Here is an 18,193-nt window from a genome sequence, read left to right on the forward strand (position 1 = left end):
GGAAGCAGGGGGAGGTTGTAAGATTCTTCTGATTTATCCTCCAAACATCAACTGCGTGTCAACAAGAATCCTCACTTTGTAAGACAGTTTAGACTTCATACTACCAGCATGCAATTTAAGAGGCACAGATCACACAATAAAAGGCTATATCAATTTAAAAGAACTGAGCAATACTCAGCTTCAATTTTGACAGATAAATGAATTAAAAATAATATATCTAAAAACACATACAAAGCCAGAAAGCTTTTTCTTCTCTACAATGTTTAATAGCATATTTTCAGTTAACGAATAAATTACCTGGTTCACCAGAAGGGGGAAACTGATAAGCTTCCAGTGTCATAGCCATAAGGCAAATTAGAAAAAATAAAAACACTTGGCTTTTCAGCAATTATTTCTATTACTCCAAGACAATAACACTATTTACTTTAATCTGACACTTTTTCCGTTACCATGACAAACCCTATACAGTTTAGTTGAAAAACAGATTATAAGAACAAAAAGTCAAGATAATCGACATTTACATTTTTTTTTACTGCCCATACATTCTTTCAAAATACCAGTATTCCTAAATATATTCTCCTCATTGCAAGAGCTTGAAGATGACATCTGCTAAGTCATCCACTTTTTGGAGACCATTGCCAAACAGTTTGAAACTTAACTTGGATTCTTTTTTTTCATTTTAGTACATGAGACTGTCTCTAGTTCACACATATTTAACAGTTAGTGGCAAGATAGCATGTCTACATAAAAGCAGATTAAATACAATTTAGTCAATATTCATATAATAGTGAACAATTGCACAAGCTCTGAAGTATTCTCTATTCTTTATGAGCTTTTGAAATTATAACTGTCAAGCACTTTTCCAGCAATTCCACTCTGGGATGTAACTTAGCTAACATCAACACTTAAACATGTGCACGGTACCATTTAAGTCACTGATGTTATGCCTATGCATTTACCATTCATATTAATCACTATGTGTGAATACATCAATTCAAGGGAATAAGATCTAGTTCTCAGTCTTCTACATTAGTTCTGAAAACATTACTGTTAACCTTGTGAATAAAGAAAACACATGCTATTCAAAGCACACAGAGCTAGGCACTACTTCGGCAATTATTTGTACGTAAAATCAACAGGAGATTCAACTAATGGCTGAAGGGAAGTCAATAATACACATTAAGTGGTCAGAAAGGAACCTTTCAAACATCATTAAATTTCTATCCTATCCTAACCAAACTACTTTCCATGCTTGAACTTCCTTCCAGAAATGAAGTTTTCTAGATGAACATTTAGAAAGAATAAGTTAGGCAGAGTTAGAGAATAGAAGAATATAAAGCAGACACTGTATTTTTGTGTCTGTTTCTGTTTGTACAAAAACCATATCCAGTAACATACACTACTGATACAGAGGAAACAATTGCACAAATGAGCGTTTACAAGTTTCCTCCTGGGTCTGAAATACCTCAGCAGGAATTAAAGCATGATTCAACATGTCATAACAATTGAATACATTAGAAAAATATTGTAACCTCAGGTAACATTAATTCCCCAATTTGCCAATTAGTGTCTTTCTGTCAGGGAGAAAGCAGTAGAACCCTTTTCTTTGCCAAGTCTCCTTTAAAACAACGTATCTTCTACTATGCAGAGATACGGGAGCATCCCTCATTAGTGCAAACACATGCATGATACTCCCTCAAAAACCTACATTCCAAGCTTATTAGATGGACACAGAGTAATATACAGCAGCAGCAGGGCAGTGCCTAGCATTATGCTATACAGAGTTTTTACCAGGTCAACCATTCAGCTTGCACCATTTCTTTAAACAGCTCAAAGGAGAGTTTTCAGAGAAATATGAAAACAATGACGTAGCTGTGCACGTGTTGTGGGCAGCTAAATCACAAAGGACAGCATGTGAAGAAAACAATACAGGGCTCATTATTCAATCTTTTGAATTATTGTGTTGATTTTGGATTTCTTATAATATATATACAGCTACATAAGATGCAATGTAGCATATTACATAAAACAGTATTTAAAACATCCTACTTGTCTAACATTTATTATCCCTTGATATAAGCACTTACATACCTCAGAAGGCAGCTGGTCTATCTGCCCAGAAACAGACCACCTACGTATCTACTGGTCTCTGGACAGTATCTGGTCAAGTAACTGTATCATATTTGACTAACACAACAGGAATTATGGGAACAAACGGCTATTCCAGATCAAGGATTTCACATCCCATGGTAATGTGGGTACATGTTATATCCCCCCGCACCCCCTTATATAAGCTAACCAGCTCCATCTTAAAGACTGTTTTATTCCACTACTCCTAAGGGAAGGCTGTTGCAGACTTCTATGCCTCCGTTGCTTAGGAACCATCTTTTCTGATTTCCAGACTAGGTTTATTCTTGGATAGTTTACACCCATTTGTTCTCATACCTCAAGCTCAAGAAGCTCTTTTTACCCACCTGTGTTGTGTTACTCACATTTTCATGAAGAGCAACCGCTTTCATGTTTGTCTTCCCAGATCAAATAGGACACACTCTTTGAGGTCCCCCTCTCTCCATTCCCTTAGTCATTCCAAGCATCAGTCCCTGTCCCTCTTGCACTCGAAATGCCCCTTTTACTTTGTGGCAGGTGACAAGAATCAGACGCAGTATTCCAGATAAGCTTTCACCAGTACCAGAAAAAGTCAATACCACTTCTTTAAAGGAAAATATTAGTAGGGCAACAACTATATACTTGCTATCCTGATCCTTTTCACAGTTGCTAACTTTGACAGATTAGTCATCATTCAATGTTTTTTATATATACATATGGTCATTTTTTAATGCTATTAGATATGACTCCTTTTCCTACTGGCCATGTATGACTCCTTTTTCCACTGGTCATGTCCTAAGGTCTCAACTTTGTTCTGTGCAAGATCTTCTTTTGTATTGATGATACTTGGCATATGATGAGAAAACATGAGCTTGGCCTAAGAAGTAGGAATATATCAGTGTTTTTAACGAAAATACTAAATCTTGAAACAGATCCTTGACAAACTCTACTACTAACACACTTCCAATACAACAACTTCTAGTCATCCAGTTCTATCCACACTGCCATCATTTTGTATCAGTTTTCACAGAAACATCACTACTTTTTACACGGAATCATATTGCAGATTATATGGCTTCTTAATAAAAAAAATATCAGCTCTAACCATGTATCTTGTCCAAGAATTCAGCTACCTTATAGAAAGAGCCATTAGATTTCTCTGAAAAGTCTTCCTCTTAAGAGCTGCATCCCTTCATACTCAATTTTCCTCTCACCTCCATACAGAATAGCTTCTCTTTCTAAACAAATCCCTGATTATTAAGGTCACACTACTGATGTAATAACTATCCTGAACCACCTCTTCCTCTAAACACAGCGACTACTTTTGCTGTTTGCCATTCATCCAGTACCCTTCTGCCTTGACATTTAACAAATCTGAGCCTCTAATTACATGGATGACCTACTTCAAAATTCCAGAGTAAATATTACACAGTCTCATTGATCAGCACCCTGATAAAGTTCCACTTTATCTTCATGAAAATAATTTTTATAAGTTTGCTGCAGTAAGGCCTATTTGCCAGTCTGCGTGTATTCAAAACTGTCATCACTGAAAATTAAGGCAAACTTTTCATGTAGTCTTTCACCTGTATCTAAATTATTTTTAGTCTTATTTCATTGTCCCCATGCTTCCCGACATGACAGGTTATCAGTCTTTTTCAGGTTTCCTGCTTACTTCTGATGTTCCTCTTCAATTTGCTGTTAACTTGGTTAGATCTTGCATCTCCACTTTTTTGCATATGGAAAAAAATAATCAAAGTTTGGTAAGAGCACAATATTTTATACAGTCTGCATTTATTGCTGTATCAGAAGTTCAGCCACACCAGAAGTAGCTGAAAGCACCTCATCAAATAAGCCCTGAACATTGCTGTAAAACTGGAATTGCAAGAACATTTGGATGCTAAGTTATGGCCTTTGCAATTTGAATGTTCAGTTCTATGATTACAATTATCAACAGCTTTTTATGACGCTCAGAGAGAGGTTTGGGTCTTTTTTTGCTTCAGTTGGGCCTTTCTTTGTTTGCTTTTCCCTCTCGACAGCATACGCCTAAAAGATGAATAAAAAGATTAATGCCAAAAAGTCTCCCCAGAGCTAGAAAAAGAGAAGGCAAATTAAGGCTACTAGATTTCAGCTTTACCTCTGATGTTACACCAAAAAAAAAAAAAAAAAAAAAAAAAAGGGACAACAATAAAACCCATCTTATCAATATTTTGGTTTGCAAACACACTGCACAGCTATGACAAAACTTATTTGAAAAGAAGTCCACAGAAACAAGGTTCAAATTTAGGATTACTATAGCAACAGAGAGGAGGGAGGGGAAAATTACCAGATTACTCTCTCAGATCAAACCCCTGAAAGAATAAATTTTCATTTGAGTTTCAGTCAAATGAGTCAAATTTATCCTATTCACTGATTAACACATCTAATTAAGGATTACATTAAACTAGCAAATACTGTAGTACAAGGAGCAAATACAAAACTTCACACTGAACGACTTCACCTTTTGCTTCTACCATTAAATATTTGGTATCACAACAGGTCTTCAAGCCAATAACTGATAACAAATGGAGTATTATTTCAGAAGGGGTCTAGTTCTGATTAAAGGTCTGCAAAGAAAAAAAGAGGCATTCAATATCTGCCTCATTCTTAATTACGTAACTCCAGTAACTACACTACTGAAAATGTGCAAAAATGTGCCCCCATTTGACTTGGTGGTGTAACGAATTTACGAAAATACAGTTATAAAACGAACATATTTCAACAACATATGTGAACACAGTAATGACTTACTGACCTGAAAACCAGGGAACACAGAAGTATGCTTAATCTCTTTAATAAGGTGACATTATGCAAAACAAACCCAGGATATCCCAAGTAACTAACTACTCACATCTCTTTTCATTATGCAATCTTCAGCATTCTTTGTATTTTGAGGCTGTTTTAATCAATGTTTACAATAATTAGCATAACAGACACTACTCCAGCATCAATAAATATCCTAGTTATGTTATTGACTGAAAAAAAAGAGCAAGAAAAATAGTAATCTCAGTCATTTTGGGAGACCAGCTATTTCAATATTTTAGCCCCCTCACATTAGACTGGATCCCAAACCCATTGAACATGCAGCTGAAGTGGCAAATGCAGCTACAAAGGTTTATTTGTTACATTGTGAGCTTTGCCTAAAGCATGGAGGGGTGTCTCCCCACTTTAGTGATAAAAATTGACCCATTAATACTCTAAGCCTCAGGCAACTTTTCTGCCAGCCAGAATGCTCAATTAATAAGGCTGCCCTCATAATTTGCAAGACTGCCTAAATCCAGCTTTTCTGGCTGACATTCAGGTTTTAACCAGGCTTCCCAGCCTTCTGTTCACCACTTCTGGCTTTTGTTGATCAGCTGCCAAAATGCTCTTTATTTTCTGGTGGCCATGCAGGCCCGAGGACAGCTTGAGTGACTACCTCCCTCCAATTAGTGCAGCAAACCGTTCACTGTGTTCTTGGCCCCTGGCTCCTCCCCAAGTTGCTGCAGTGAGGGAAAACTGGAGGATACTGGAAGGACTATCATTCCACAACTGCGAAGCAAGAGTATAGGCCTTTTAGCTGGAGTATCTTTGTCCTTAAACCAACATCTCCATTAACAGGCTGGAACCAAGTCAAAGAAATTGTCCTAGATCAAGAATAAAGGCTATGGCAGATGCAGAAGTGAACATCCCACCTGTCAAAATCCTTACTTGATGCTGCAATCACAAACATTCTCTCTTTCCAGGAGACAGACAAGCAGGTCAGTGTAAAATGATCCACACAACTCAGCTGCATCAAGATTAGCACAATATAAAGCAGACTGAAGTAAAGCAGGAAAAACATCGAGGCAGACGTTCAGTACAACTTGCAGCAGTCAAAGAGAACAGATCATCCTCTCTGAGGCCAAGGCACAGAAGCCCACCTTTCCCTGACACATAAAAGACACACTATCTTTCCCTGAGATTAAGCATAAATATTTTTTATCTCCCTCTCCTTCAAAACCACATACGGTTCACTTGTTTTGGGAAAGCTTTAAAGAATTTACTTTTTACCGAAATCCCTATATAAGCAAACACAAAAAACCAGATTAATTTTGCATGCACAGTTGAGATCTAAGCAAACATCTAGAGATTATTAATTTATTTTTCCTGCCTATTAATAGGTTCCAAAATAATTTAATAGTGTACCACAAATGTTTTACACAATCAAATTTTTATGCTATACATCTGATCACCAACACCTTATGAAAAACAATTCATAAAAATAAACACCACTTGCCTGACATCTTCATCCTTATTTCACTCACAAAGATTTAAAATTGTTCTGAAATACTTCCAAGTTATCAGTTATAACCGAAATTACCAGAATATCTTTGAAAACTTACCATCTAAAAAATTGTAGTTTAAGTCCAAGAGGGAAAGGGGGAAGGAAAAAAAAAACAAAAAAACCCATACCACCACCACCACAAAAAAAACACACAACTTTTTTTACTTTGGAATCTAAAGAGAATCTCGTGCTTTACACTGAATCTGCTATTCAAATCATATGGAAACTTGAAGTGACATTTAAAAATTAAGCAACACTTAAAACTTTCAGTAACTGAAAGCACCTAGAGAAAGATGACAGAACTAACAAAATATGATTTCCTATCCGTTGAGGCATCCTAGGCTTCCCTATTGACCCTTTTTTATCCCATGCCCCCATGTTCCCCCCTACATCTGTGCGAGTCCATCCTTGCTCCTCCCTTCACCCAGCCACTAGTCCACCCAGGCTGGCCATGCAAGCGGCAAAATCCACAAATGGTTGGGAGCCACCCAAATACTGACTGGCAGGCAAGGGGGTAACAGCGAAACAGCTTCTGCTCCTCACAACAAATCAGCAGCCATGCCCCTCTCAGTGTGGGGACAAGTCTGGCCATCAGATTATCGCATTACTGGCAGAAACTTTGCATGTCTGAAGTCACCATTTTCCTGTTAAATTTAGCTGAAGACAGCTAATATACTCAGAAGTTGAAGAGAAAAATAAAGTAAGTCCCTTTAACTTTGGAATGCTTTAAGCTGTGTCAATTCAAGATTACTATGCAAAGGTGTGTTAGGTGAGATTTTTTCTGGAGGAAAAAGAAACAAGTACACTCAGTTAATGCACAACAGCAGCAATGGCTGCTTCTGCCAGATTTTAGATGGAATGGATATATCACATACATATATACCTTATAGATTTTCAGCAATATTTTATAGCAACAATACCTAAAGAAATTGTTTCATCTGTTTAAAGAAGACTAAACACAAAATATGCCCTTACCTTCGGTCTCCACAGTCATAATGCAGGAACAGTAACTTTATGCGCAGTAGTATACAACAAAAACAGCACACAACTACAGAAAAAAATCTTCACGGGTTGAGATTTTTCCAGATACTTGCTGGCTTAATCCAGCACTAGCTATAATAATGCTGAAATACTATAGCAGACCTCTCAAGGTTCAAGATCTAAACCAAGACAGAGACAAAATCATCACAAGAAAAATTTGAAATTTATACATACAAAAACAAACCCAAAATAAACTAAGTTTCTATACCTGCAAGTCAATTTACGGTCTTTAGTCCAAAACTGCTTTTATATGTTTACTGACTCCAACTAAAAACCAAGATAATCTTATGTATAGTAATTTGATTTTCCCCTAATCTTCAGTGCATAAAGGTACCACAGTTTAATATTTATCTACACATTTAATGTGAAAGTATCAAAGATACCATAAACTGTTACTGATTGACTGCATTTACTGCTCACTGTTTCCATGATCCTTCTCAGCAATTCAATTAGAATTAGGTATATGGAAGAAAATCTAAAAACTCTGAAATATTTTACACCCTATCTTTTCAGATTATATGAGTCAAGAACTGAAAACCATACATAACCTATCGTGTAAAAATCAATAATTTTAAAAGACGAAACGCAATACACTGGTCAATTAAAAACACAAAGGAATATTTCATTAGTCGGAAGAACACAGAAACTCCAAATCTCAGTTTTAAAGAGTAGCTCTTAATATCCCAGTTTTAAAACTGAATTGAAATGCGCTTTCATGTATGCTGATTAATAATTAATCTGTAGATGAAAAACTTTCCTGATGTCCTGCTTGCTAACACAACTGTTGATCTTGCAGCATTTAACAGAGCAGGCAGAGATAATTTCTCAAAACGCAATCTAAGAAGGTCAAAAGGAGGAAGTTCAGAAGGTGCTGAAGAAGTTGTTAATCCTGTTTGGCTACGCCTTGAAGGACAATATTTTCCGTTTCTTCTTAACCGTCAAAGAGTCAATCCAGCAAAGCCAGCAAACATATATGCAAGTCAGCCAGCTTGACTGGTAGTAGTTACTCAAATCCATCTCTATACTAAAACTTAATTTGCCCTGAAATGAAGAACAATTAGACTTTAAAATTCCCCAAAGCAGCAGTAATAGTTAAACTTTATTCAGGACCATCAGTTAGAAAGTTAAACTGGAGCCCTCGGTTTACAGCTGATTTGAAAAAGCTGTAGTCCTAAAACCAGTGTTTCCTGAAGTCTCTGCACTTTTAACTTTTGCAACTACTAACCACTACAGTTTCTGAACAAAACCACAGTAGACACCATCATCTGAATGGCAAGGAAAGAGATCAGTTATTTGCTTCAATTTGATTAAAGATTATCAAGATTATTCTCAATAATCAACAAATGCTTACTGAGATGATAACAGATGTTACAAAGTTATATTGAACATTCCATTAAATTACTACAGAACCCTATAATAATACACATAGTACTTTAAAACTACCTTTTTATATAATTTTAAAGTAAAAATCATCATACATCAAATTATCTGTACAATAAGTACTTTTTAAGCATTACTACCTCTAATGACAAGAAGCTTTCCTCGGGAAATAAACTGGTTTACATGATTCACACTTTAGACTTTTCTTTACCAACAGGTTTGTACAGCTACTGTTCTCAGCCCTACCAAAAAGGAGTATTTTTTGAAGAAAAATTATGAATAAGTGGCGAGACCAGGTAATGTTCTCCCCTGAGAAGGCTGATTAAATTACATGAATGAAAATTGCAAAACTCAGGTAATATAGGAACTTCTACTATTTTAAAAAAATACCTGCTTTTGAATCTGTTAATATAGGATATCTATAATTTAAAAGAAGAGTTTTAGACAGGTTCCTCAGCAGATGTTAAACAACCTGCAGAACAGAATCAGCAATTTAAACTTACATTATAACTGCTCACAATCACTTTAAAATATAAAGTGTCTACCACTCTGAAAGTGTCTCAGAGTATTTAGTTATAGTATGAATTACTAATACTGTGCTGTTTCAGAGATTGTTATTTAAGGTTCTGCCATACAGCATGGCCCAAGAGTAAATTCTAATTTAGCATTATTTTTCACTTCACATCCTCATGCTTCAGGTGTCCTCACTACACAACAGAAGCAGCACCTCTCTGATAGGCTCTCCATCACAGAAGTAGTGGGCAAGTTTTGTTACTGCAGATTTTTTCCTCAAAGCAGGACTGGCTCATTTGCATATCAGCAGTCTGAGATTTACAAATTACTCACTATTCACCGCTGCTACAGTTCTTAAATAATTAAGAAAACTAATTCTACAACTCGGAAAAGCAGTGGGTACAAGATTTACTGTCCAGCCTCCCCAGAGTTAGAAAGCACTTGTCACACAGAGGTTGTATGCTTACTAGCAACCAACATGCTAACCATCCTTCTCCTAGTTTGAAACCTCCTGTTGTAGCATTTTATTCTACTTATTAACAAAACTGGCTACTTTAGAAGTCAGCTTTTTCCTCCTATAGCAAGTCACAGAGTGTTGGGTGAGGAGATTTGTTAAAAGCACTTCACGCTGTGAAGCTGCCCTTCAAAAACTAAGAGTTGAATGGGGCGGAAGTAGCTTTATCCTCATGCCTGTCAAAGTCTCACAGCAGCCAAATGGGTCTGGCCACATAATCTCAAACTATTCCATTCTGTCTATGCAAAATACATTTAATATTGATGATGAATTGCAAAGAATGAGAACAGAGTTGAGTCATTTTCTGTTGGAGACAGCTAAAAAGAACTGTCACAGAAAAATACGGATTCAATAAGTGACCTTCTCCACTCTACAGCATTAGTGAACCATACTCTAATGAATTCACTGGCACAACACACTAGAAAAATGATTGTTTCAGATGAAGCACAAATGTTCAGATTTCTTACACCATTTTGTAAGAGCCAACCATAAAAAGAAAATATTTGGGCAACACAACAGTTTTTGGCTAAAAAGCACTCTCCTCAGTGCGGAACTTCTACAGAGAAAAGAACTCCAGTAAAACTACAAGATACTTAAACATGCAAACATAGTAATGCACATATTATTATCTTGCTACAGCAAAGATGTAATTTGCAATTGTCTCTTCCTGGAAACCACCAAGTTTAAATTCCATAATTGAGGCAAACTACACAGAACATTATGTTCACTTAAGACTTATTTTTACATGTTCACATCAAATCTGCTTTCTGAACATAAACACCAAAGCCACCTGCTTCAGAATTAAGGAGCCCGTCAATAGTCACAATTTTTCCTCAATTACACAACAACTCTAAAAAGATTATTTCCTTATTGGGGCACAGAGCGGTTATATCAATTAATTTAATAGAGAAAAATTGAAGCCTATTTCACAAATAGTTTGTATTTATTTTAAAAGTAAATTCTTTATTTAAAAAAAAAAAAAAGCATTTGCAGCAGTTAAGAAGTGCTGAGTATTCTATTATCACATTCAGTCATGTTACAAGAACCCAGAGCTGTAAATAGTCTGCATGCATGGAGATACCTGTAGCTTTCAGCAAAGAATACAGAAATTATCTAGCAGTAGCTGTGGTTTGAGAATTCCTAAACTGAAGCTATAGGTGTTTTGTAAAGCTTCATATAAAGACCTAAGTCACCAAGCAAGAAAACAGAATACTTTTGGTATATGATAATGTTATGATCTATAGCAACTTTACAAAAAAGCAGAGAATACATCAAAACCAGCAACAAGCTCACACCACTGCGCTGCAGCAGTATCTCATGAAAGATTTAAACCCAGTGCTATTCCTAGTCCCCTATCTCAGTACAGCCATGGATATTTTTCCAGCTTGACTGGATTTTCCCCCTCCCTAATTGCTAGTTTTACCTAAAGCAAACGTAGCTTGAGAATCAACCTTAAAAGCTGCATGCAGACTGCGTAGTAATTATGTGCAGGGAGACATGTGACATTTTGTATCAAAAGCAGACACCAGAAATGCTACTACAGATACCCCTTGCAGCAGAGGAAACAAAACAACTGCCGCTGCTGGTACCCGGCCAATCAATAACACCGCACAAACGCATCGCATCTCCACTTCGCTCCTGCGTCCTCTGCGGACGATTATCTGGACACTCTAATGCCCGCATTTCGCCAAGCGTAATCAGCAGGTCACCTCCAAGTCTAGCAGAAGGGGCAGGTGAAGCAGCGAGGCGGTGGGGGAAGAGGCAGCAGATGCATCGCTTGGGTGCAATGGAGATTTACACGCTGAGCAGCCGCTTCCTGCGGCGGCAACAGCAGCAGCATCCCCATCCCCATCCCACCTGGCTGGCGGCGGGCAGGGGGACCCGCCTTTCCGCGACAGAGCTGCCCGGAACCTGCCCCCTCAGCCCGCATCGACCCCGCACCGCCCCATCCCACCTCACCCTACCCCCCGAGACCCGCAACCCTCCCTCCCCGCAACAGCCCCTCACCGCAGGCACCCTCCGAGCAGCCGGTTTGTTTTTTGTGGTGTTGTTTTGGTTTTTTTTCCACACACACCCCCCACTCTCCCGCCGCCTGTTTCCAAGGCAGAGACAACCGCCCCCTCCTCTTCTCTCCTCCCCGCCGCCCCGGGCTAAACAAGCTGATTCTGCGCCCCAGCCTCGCCTCCCCCCTCCTCCCCTCCCCGCAGCGTCTGCGCCCCTCCGCAGCGCCCGCCTCCCCCTCACCGCCCGCGCCCCGCCGAGAACCGTTAACGGCTGCACGCCCCCGCCTCGCCACGGGCCGTTACCAGCGGCGCCCCCCGTGCGCCCCCCGCCGCGGCGCTCACCCGAGGACAGATAAGAAAGGGCGGCAAGACGGAGCGGGAAAGAAGGGGCCGCTGCAGACGCTCCCCTGACGAAGCCGCCTCCGCCGCCGGCCCCAGCCCCGCCTCCCACCGCTCCCTCCTCCCCACAGCCACCCTGACAGGGTGCGGCTTCCCGAGCCCGCAGGCCAATAACGGCGCCACCCATTGGAGGGCGAGCGCTCGGCGACTAAGCGGCTCTCCCATTGGCCGGTGGGACGCGCGCGGGGGGGGTGAGAGCGGGGAGTCAGTTTTCCCGGCCCGGGCAGCGTTCGGGGGTCGGGAGGGTTTGGGAGCGCCCTGGGGGTCACGAACGATCCAGAAGAGGCTCCCCCGCCGTGGGGATGGGGTTTCTGTGGATCTGGATCCTTTCAGAAAGCAGCGGCGCGCCGTCTGGGCAGCTTATCTCGAGATACAGGGGCAGCAATCGATTAATTGGCAAGGATGCGTCACGATAAAGGTTCTTCCGCTGGAAGCCCCAAGCAGGTCGAGATCGATGCAGAAGCGCAGACAATTGAGAGCCGCGTTGGTGGGGGTTAGAGACATCTGTCAAAACTGAAGGTATTTAAGCCGGTTAAATACCGTCCGGATGTTAAATTCCAGTGTGTGGCTTGTACATGGGAGACCTGCTTAGATCGTTATAAATCGTCTCTTTAGATCTTCTAGATCTTTTGTGCATGGCTAGTGCAACCCCAGAGTCTGTTAGTCCCTGCAATTAAAGCACCAACCATAAAGTTAACTTGTTCTGTTAGCTGTTTTTATTTTCTGTAAATTTTTATTATCATTTCTGTATCACTTTAAGACTGCTGCTTTACACGTCGTTTTGGAAACTGTTGTGTATTCCCTGCCTGATGTCAAATGAAGAGTTTGGGGTCTGGGAACACGCTTTCAGAAACACTAAACTCTTTTCTGTTACGTGTACCCCCACCCCCAAGTTATCCACAGGATCGGAAGAAAAGTAGACTTCTGCCAGCAGAACCTGATGGGCGCCTTCAGGAGCTGTAAACATCTCTCCCTTGGGATATGGGAGGAATCTAGCCTGCTCCAAGCACCTCCATCGAGGAAACACACTCCACTTACCTAGTCCATGCTTCTGGCAAATAATTTCATTTGTTCACTGTTCAGAATGGAAAAACAGGCCGTACAGTTATATGCAAAACTGTATGTGAACTCAACCACCACAAATAGTGGTTTAGTTGTTAAGTGATGACACTGAACGATTATGGCACATCTGACATGAAGATACTGCTGGACATAGATCTGCCTAATCAAAGACATCCCACAATAGGACATGTGCTAGGGTAATTCCTAATAATTAGCAAATCATGTCTTAACTTTAATTTGAAGAACTGTTGCTATAAGCCTCAAATATTAAAGTCACTTCCCCTGTCTAGTACTGAACCTGGTTAAAGCCAGTGGATGTGTTTACACACCAGATACCCCGCTTTTGTCCTGGTTCAGAGTCTCCTGATTGCGATCTGCAGGTGCTCAGCACCACGTGCCCCATGTGTTGTCTTCCCCTTGGCGTGTAAATGACTGTCTGTCAAAACTCTCCATCTTGCCACACCATTTACCTCTGTTTTCTTTCGTTACCATAGCATCCAAGACACAAAGCACTCTGTTCTTGTCTGGTAAAGTACATGGGAGAATGGATCCATGTTAAAACTAACTAAGCAAAAAAATACTGTTTTGTTTTAAAATGGATGTTTTTCCTATGCAGCTCAGCGCATGGCTGTAAGATGAGCAGTGCCGAGAGGGGAATGTTGAGGACAGCAGCAGTGCCCAGGAGCTGGGGGAGGGCAGGGTCATTTCTTCCACTAGCAGTGCAGGCTTAAAGTGTTTGTGTAACTACCAGGTGCAGTGTCACAAGCAGCTTAAGCGGATCAAATGATGTGTTTTATCATCGCATCTGTTCGATCTGATGGGTAAATGCTGCAGGAAGGTGCCGTTCCTTTACTCCTCTCTTCTGCTGTCCTAAACTGTGACCTGCCCAAGGTCACCGGTTCCTGCTGTCCCCTTCTCACCCCTCGCCCTGTATCATATCCCATAATCATGAAGCCAGAGAAGATACTGTTTCACCCGGCTAATCCAATGGAAAAATGGGGGGTGAGGGAGAGGGTGAGGCCAGATTTTTGCTGAATCAGCCAACTCAACCAACCCGCTTTGCAGCCCAAGGCTGCTAAAGCTGATGCATGACACTGTTCATCTTGCCAGTTCAGTTTTTGGCATGACCATGTTCCTGAACTGCCTCCCAGCCAGCTGTAGGAAGGGCAATGCTGGTGCGAAGGCAAAGGTAGGATTACACAAGTGGTACATACGTACCAACATGGTACACAGTGCTGCAGAAACATGGCAAAGACAATATAAAAAACCACTTATTTAAGACATGGAGAATTTGTGACAACTCCTACCAGCTGGGTTTACAGCATTACAGCTGCAACAAAAGGTACAATACAAACCACATGGTACTTTTCAGTCTGTGGCACTTGACCCCTTCAAGATCTTTGAGCTATTCGTGAGTGGTCTGGGAAAATGACTGAGACACGCTTGTTGCCAGTAAGGCCTGTGCTTGCTGTATGCACACCTGTACATGGACTGGAGAATGGTTACTGGTCCTTAAAAAACAGAAAAATACTACCACATATTTACAGAGAGCACGAGTTTGGTGGTACACACATTCCACTTGCTGACTCATCCGCACTAAATTGTTTTCTTAGCAGGCTCAAGCATCAGCAGCATTCAACATACAGCAGACTCAATGTGCATCATACTGTTTCAAATAAAAGAGTCAATACAAATGTATCCATTTACAAATTACGTTAGTTTGGCTTTACTAGGGATCAGGAAAGTAAGACTGTACAATTATCTTTACGCAACTGACCTCTTTGCCTGGCATTAGCACTCCTTGATGATCAGACTATTTACAGCTACCTGTGAGAAGCACAGTACAAGTTGATGTCACAAATCTGCTTTATATGGGGTGCCCTCCTTCCACATAAGCAGTTCCAGGTCAGTTTTCTTACCTGTAAACTCGCAATGATCGTATCAAAACAGATCCTTCCCTCCTGGCCTGCCAGAAGTGTTCTATCCTGACAATCTGTTGACTGGGCAGGACTTGCTTCCCTCATGTCATCATTGCTTTGCACCTCATGCAGATCTTTTACTCCGCTTCTCAGTCAAAGTTCTGGTTCCTCTAAATAAAACAATGCCAGTCTGTGAATTCTCTGCTAGTTTTCCCATGTGCCTTCAAAATGGGATTCTTAGCATCAAAACATCCTTGTCAGATGCCAGCAGAGTCAAAGCCAGTCCCTGACTGGTCACACCAGACCCAGAGTGGCAGGAGGAAACGCGTGGATGAACACAAATCATCTGTACAAAATACCCCAAGAGCAGCCCTAGAAGTGCCGTGTGTCTCACTGACAGCCGGGACTCTGCTGGTGCTGGTACAAGCGAGTTTACGCACGTGTAGCATTACTACTGAAAAGCTTGTGAGGGATTTCTCTTTGAAATTAGTGAACTTAAATGCTTTTTAAAAATGATGCAATGGGTTCTCTTAATTTCAGCTGTGTATAACAGCATTAATAAAATCTAATGGCTTCCATGTAGTATTCCTGAAGTCAGTCAATATAGGTAAGGTTATGCCAAAAGTACTATTAGAAATTTGATTTTTGTCCCAGCTGCCATTCCAGAGATTTCATCCTGCAAACAGTTATTGTTACTGTCATTACTGTGCAAACCAACTTCGGGAGAGTTATGTGCCAGTAACATTATCTTAAAATTGATTCAATATCTCTAAGATTCCATGACCATTAGGGCCACGTCATGAACCCAAGTAGCTGGATTTCACACTTCTCTGCTAACGAGATGCTGTGAGGGAGCAGATACAGGTGAGGGATAGTCATGACCATCCTGCAATTAAGAGGCAGGAATGGAAGACCTGAAGGAATAGATTTTGGGGCTGATTGTGCTACAAGTCCTATTATGTACTCTAAGCCCACCAAACTTAATCACTTCAGTTCATCCAGTTTTAAAGCGAGCTCAAATACTATCTACTCTGAAAGTTTTAGTAGTGTTTGTTACTTCATTTTTTGGTACTTCGAGTGTTTATAGTAAAAGAACTGTAAGCTCTCCTGTTTAAAAGGCTGTACTCATGGTCATCTCAAGAACTCCCTTTGCTAGAAAAAACTCCTTGACTTCAAGGAGTTCACTGTTTAGCAAGATAGAAACTATGGCAACATCATGTGCTAGGTGAAGTATTTAATGTTCAGAACAACTCTCTAATGCTTCATGATAGAGATAATTTAGGTGGTGCTCAGATGGCCATTATGTAAATTCTACCTCACAGTTTATTTTAAGAATAATTTGGACACAGGAATATAAAATTCATTTTCATTGTCATCTAGGTTAAAAGACATTCAGATGAGTAATTTTGCTAAATAACATTGCTACTTATATGAAAAAGACGAGCCAAAATTGTCTGAAGTTTCAAAGACCTGGCCCATGAAGTTATCAAATGAAGTTAAGCTTCAATTTCCAGCTTCTATCCAAAGTCACTTTGGATTGATTTCTACTCACATCACTTCTGTGCATGAGCTCAGCAACTGGATTCCTGGTGGTGGGAACCCTGCACAGAACAGCCTACCAGCAGATGTCTCCAAATTCAAAATAATCATGTTAATGCATCAGAAATCTTCGGTGTCCTTTTGAACTTTCTGAAGCATGAAGCACCAAAGGCCATGAATACTCTCACTGATTATTTACATTCTTCTAAAAACGGGAGTTCTGAACTAGAGAATACTTGACATGCTGCAGACACAAAGCACATTTACTGTCATAGAAAAATTGTCTGGATATCCATTCACTTTTTATGACATGCTACCTATTGATTAACAGTCCTTTATTGAAACTTCTATTTTCAAAACCATTCTAATTTTTTTTCCCTAGAAGAGTGATCACCCCCTGAAACATTACCTGTAACACTTTTTGTCGGAAGTTTAGATACAAGAGGCAACACTTTTCCCAAACTAGTATAAATTATTTTGACTTGGACATTATCAAACTCTCAAATTCCATTTTTTTAGCCTACCAAACACTGCTTTTATGCTTTTCCACAAACAATTTTAAAGCTAAGGAACTTCCAGTAAGCTGTAGATGCAAGAGGCTCATTTGTGATGAAGGAAAGAGTCGTCAGGTCAGTAGGAGATATAGGAGACAGACTCTGAGCCATGCGCTCTAGCTGTGCCTTTCTTCCTTATGAACAATTTAACTTCATCTAATTCTGCATTAAAAATACTAGAATACTGTGCAGGAGCAAGATGACTCAGAAGAAAGAGTTTCAGTGATTGTAGATTCGTCTGGAACCCTTCTACCTGTTTCTGGAGGGCTGAGGGGATTACCTAGCATGTCCTTATCTATACCTCCTACTTTGAATTCTGGAGATGTCAGAAATGTAAACCTGCTAGAGGTTGTAAGCCTACCATGCTTGTGCCAACGTACAGCTGTAAACCTACCAGGTCACAGTGATATTTCTGAGCAGCAGGGCTGCTGGGTGTTGGGAAATGGGAAGGTCCTCTTTTCCCAAGCAAGCTCCTGAAGAACACCTTTGGAGACTTGCTCAAACATTCCCATTCCTCTGAGATGCTCTTTTGATTATGGTCATACTTTTGTGTCCATAGATGAACTGAGTGCTTCAGTCCTCAACCCTGCACCTGGGAAACTCTGAAATGAAACACGGGTAATTTCTAGCCCCAGTCACACCGTCTGATGACCAGAATCCCAAATTTCTTTTAGTGTTGCTTACATGAAGGTTAGCTTCCTAAGGGGGCTGAAAACGAACTCTCCTGACTTCACAGTTAGAAGAATCAAGCCTTATTTAACACAACCACAAACAAAAACATTGAAATACATACCCATGACATTAAAGACGACTGCACAAGA

At 40.2% G+C, this 18,193-nt stretch overlaps 1 protein-coding gene across 4 annotated transcripts in view; it reads right to left on the reverse strand.

The window, feature by feature from the left end:
• Window positions 1-12,365, reverse strand: part of ADD1 (adducin 1) — a 60,925-nt gene extending 48,560 nt beyond the window's left edge. For 3 of the 4 annotated variants that reach the window (XM_082050459.1, XM_082050457.1, XM_082050460.1), the window contains exon 1: window positions 12,242-12,365. The gene's annotated coding sequence lies outside the window, so the exon portion shown is untranslated. Of the gene's footprint in view, window positions 1-11,903; window positions 11,982-12,241 lie in introns of those variants that run through there. The other variant, XM_082050458.1, reaches the window with a different exon arrangement.
• Window positions 12,366-18,193: the final 5,828 nt, after the last annotated feature.

The sequence above is a fragment of the Streptopelia decaocto genome (genome assembly GCF_964273445.1).
Source record: "Streptopelia decaocto genome assembly, chromosome: 4".
In the NCBI taxonomy this organism is placed as follows: domain Eukaryota; kingdom Metazoa; phylum Chordata; class Aves; order Columbiformes; family Columbidae; genus Streptopelia; species Streptopelia decaocto.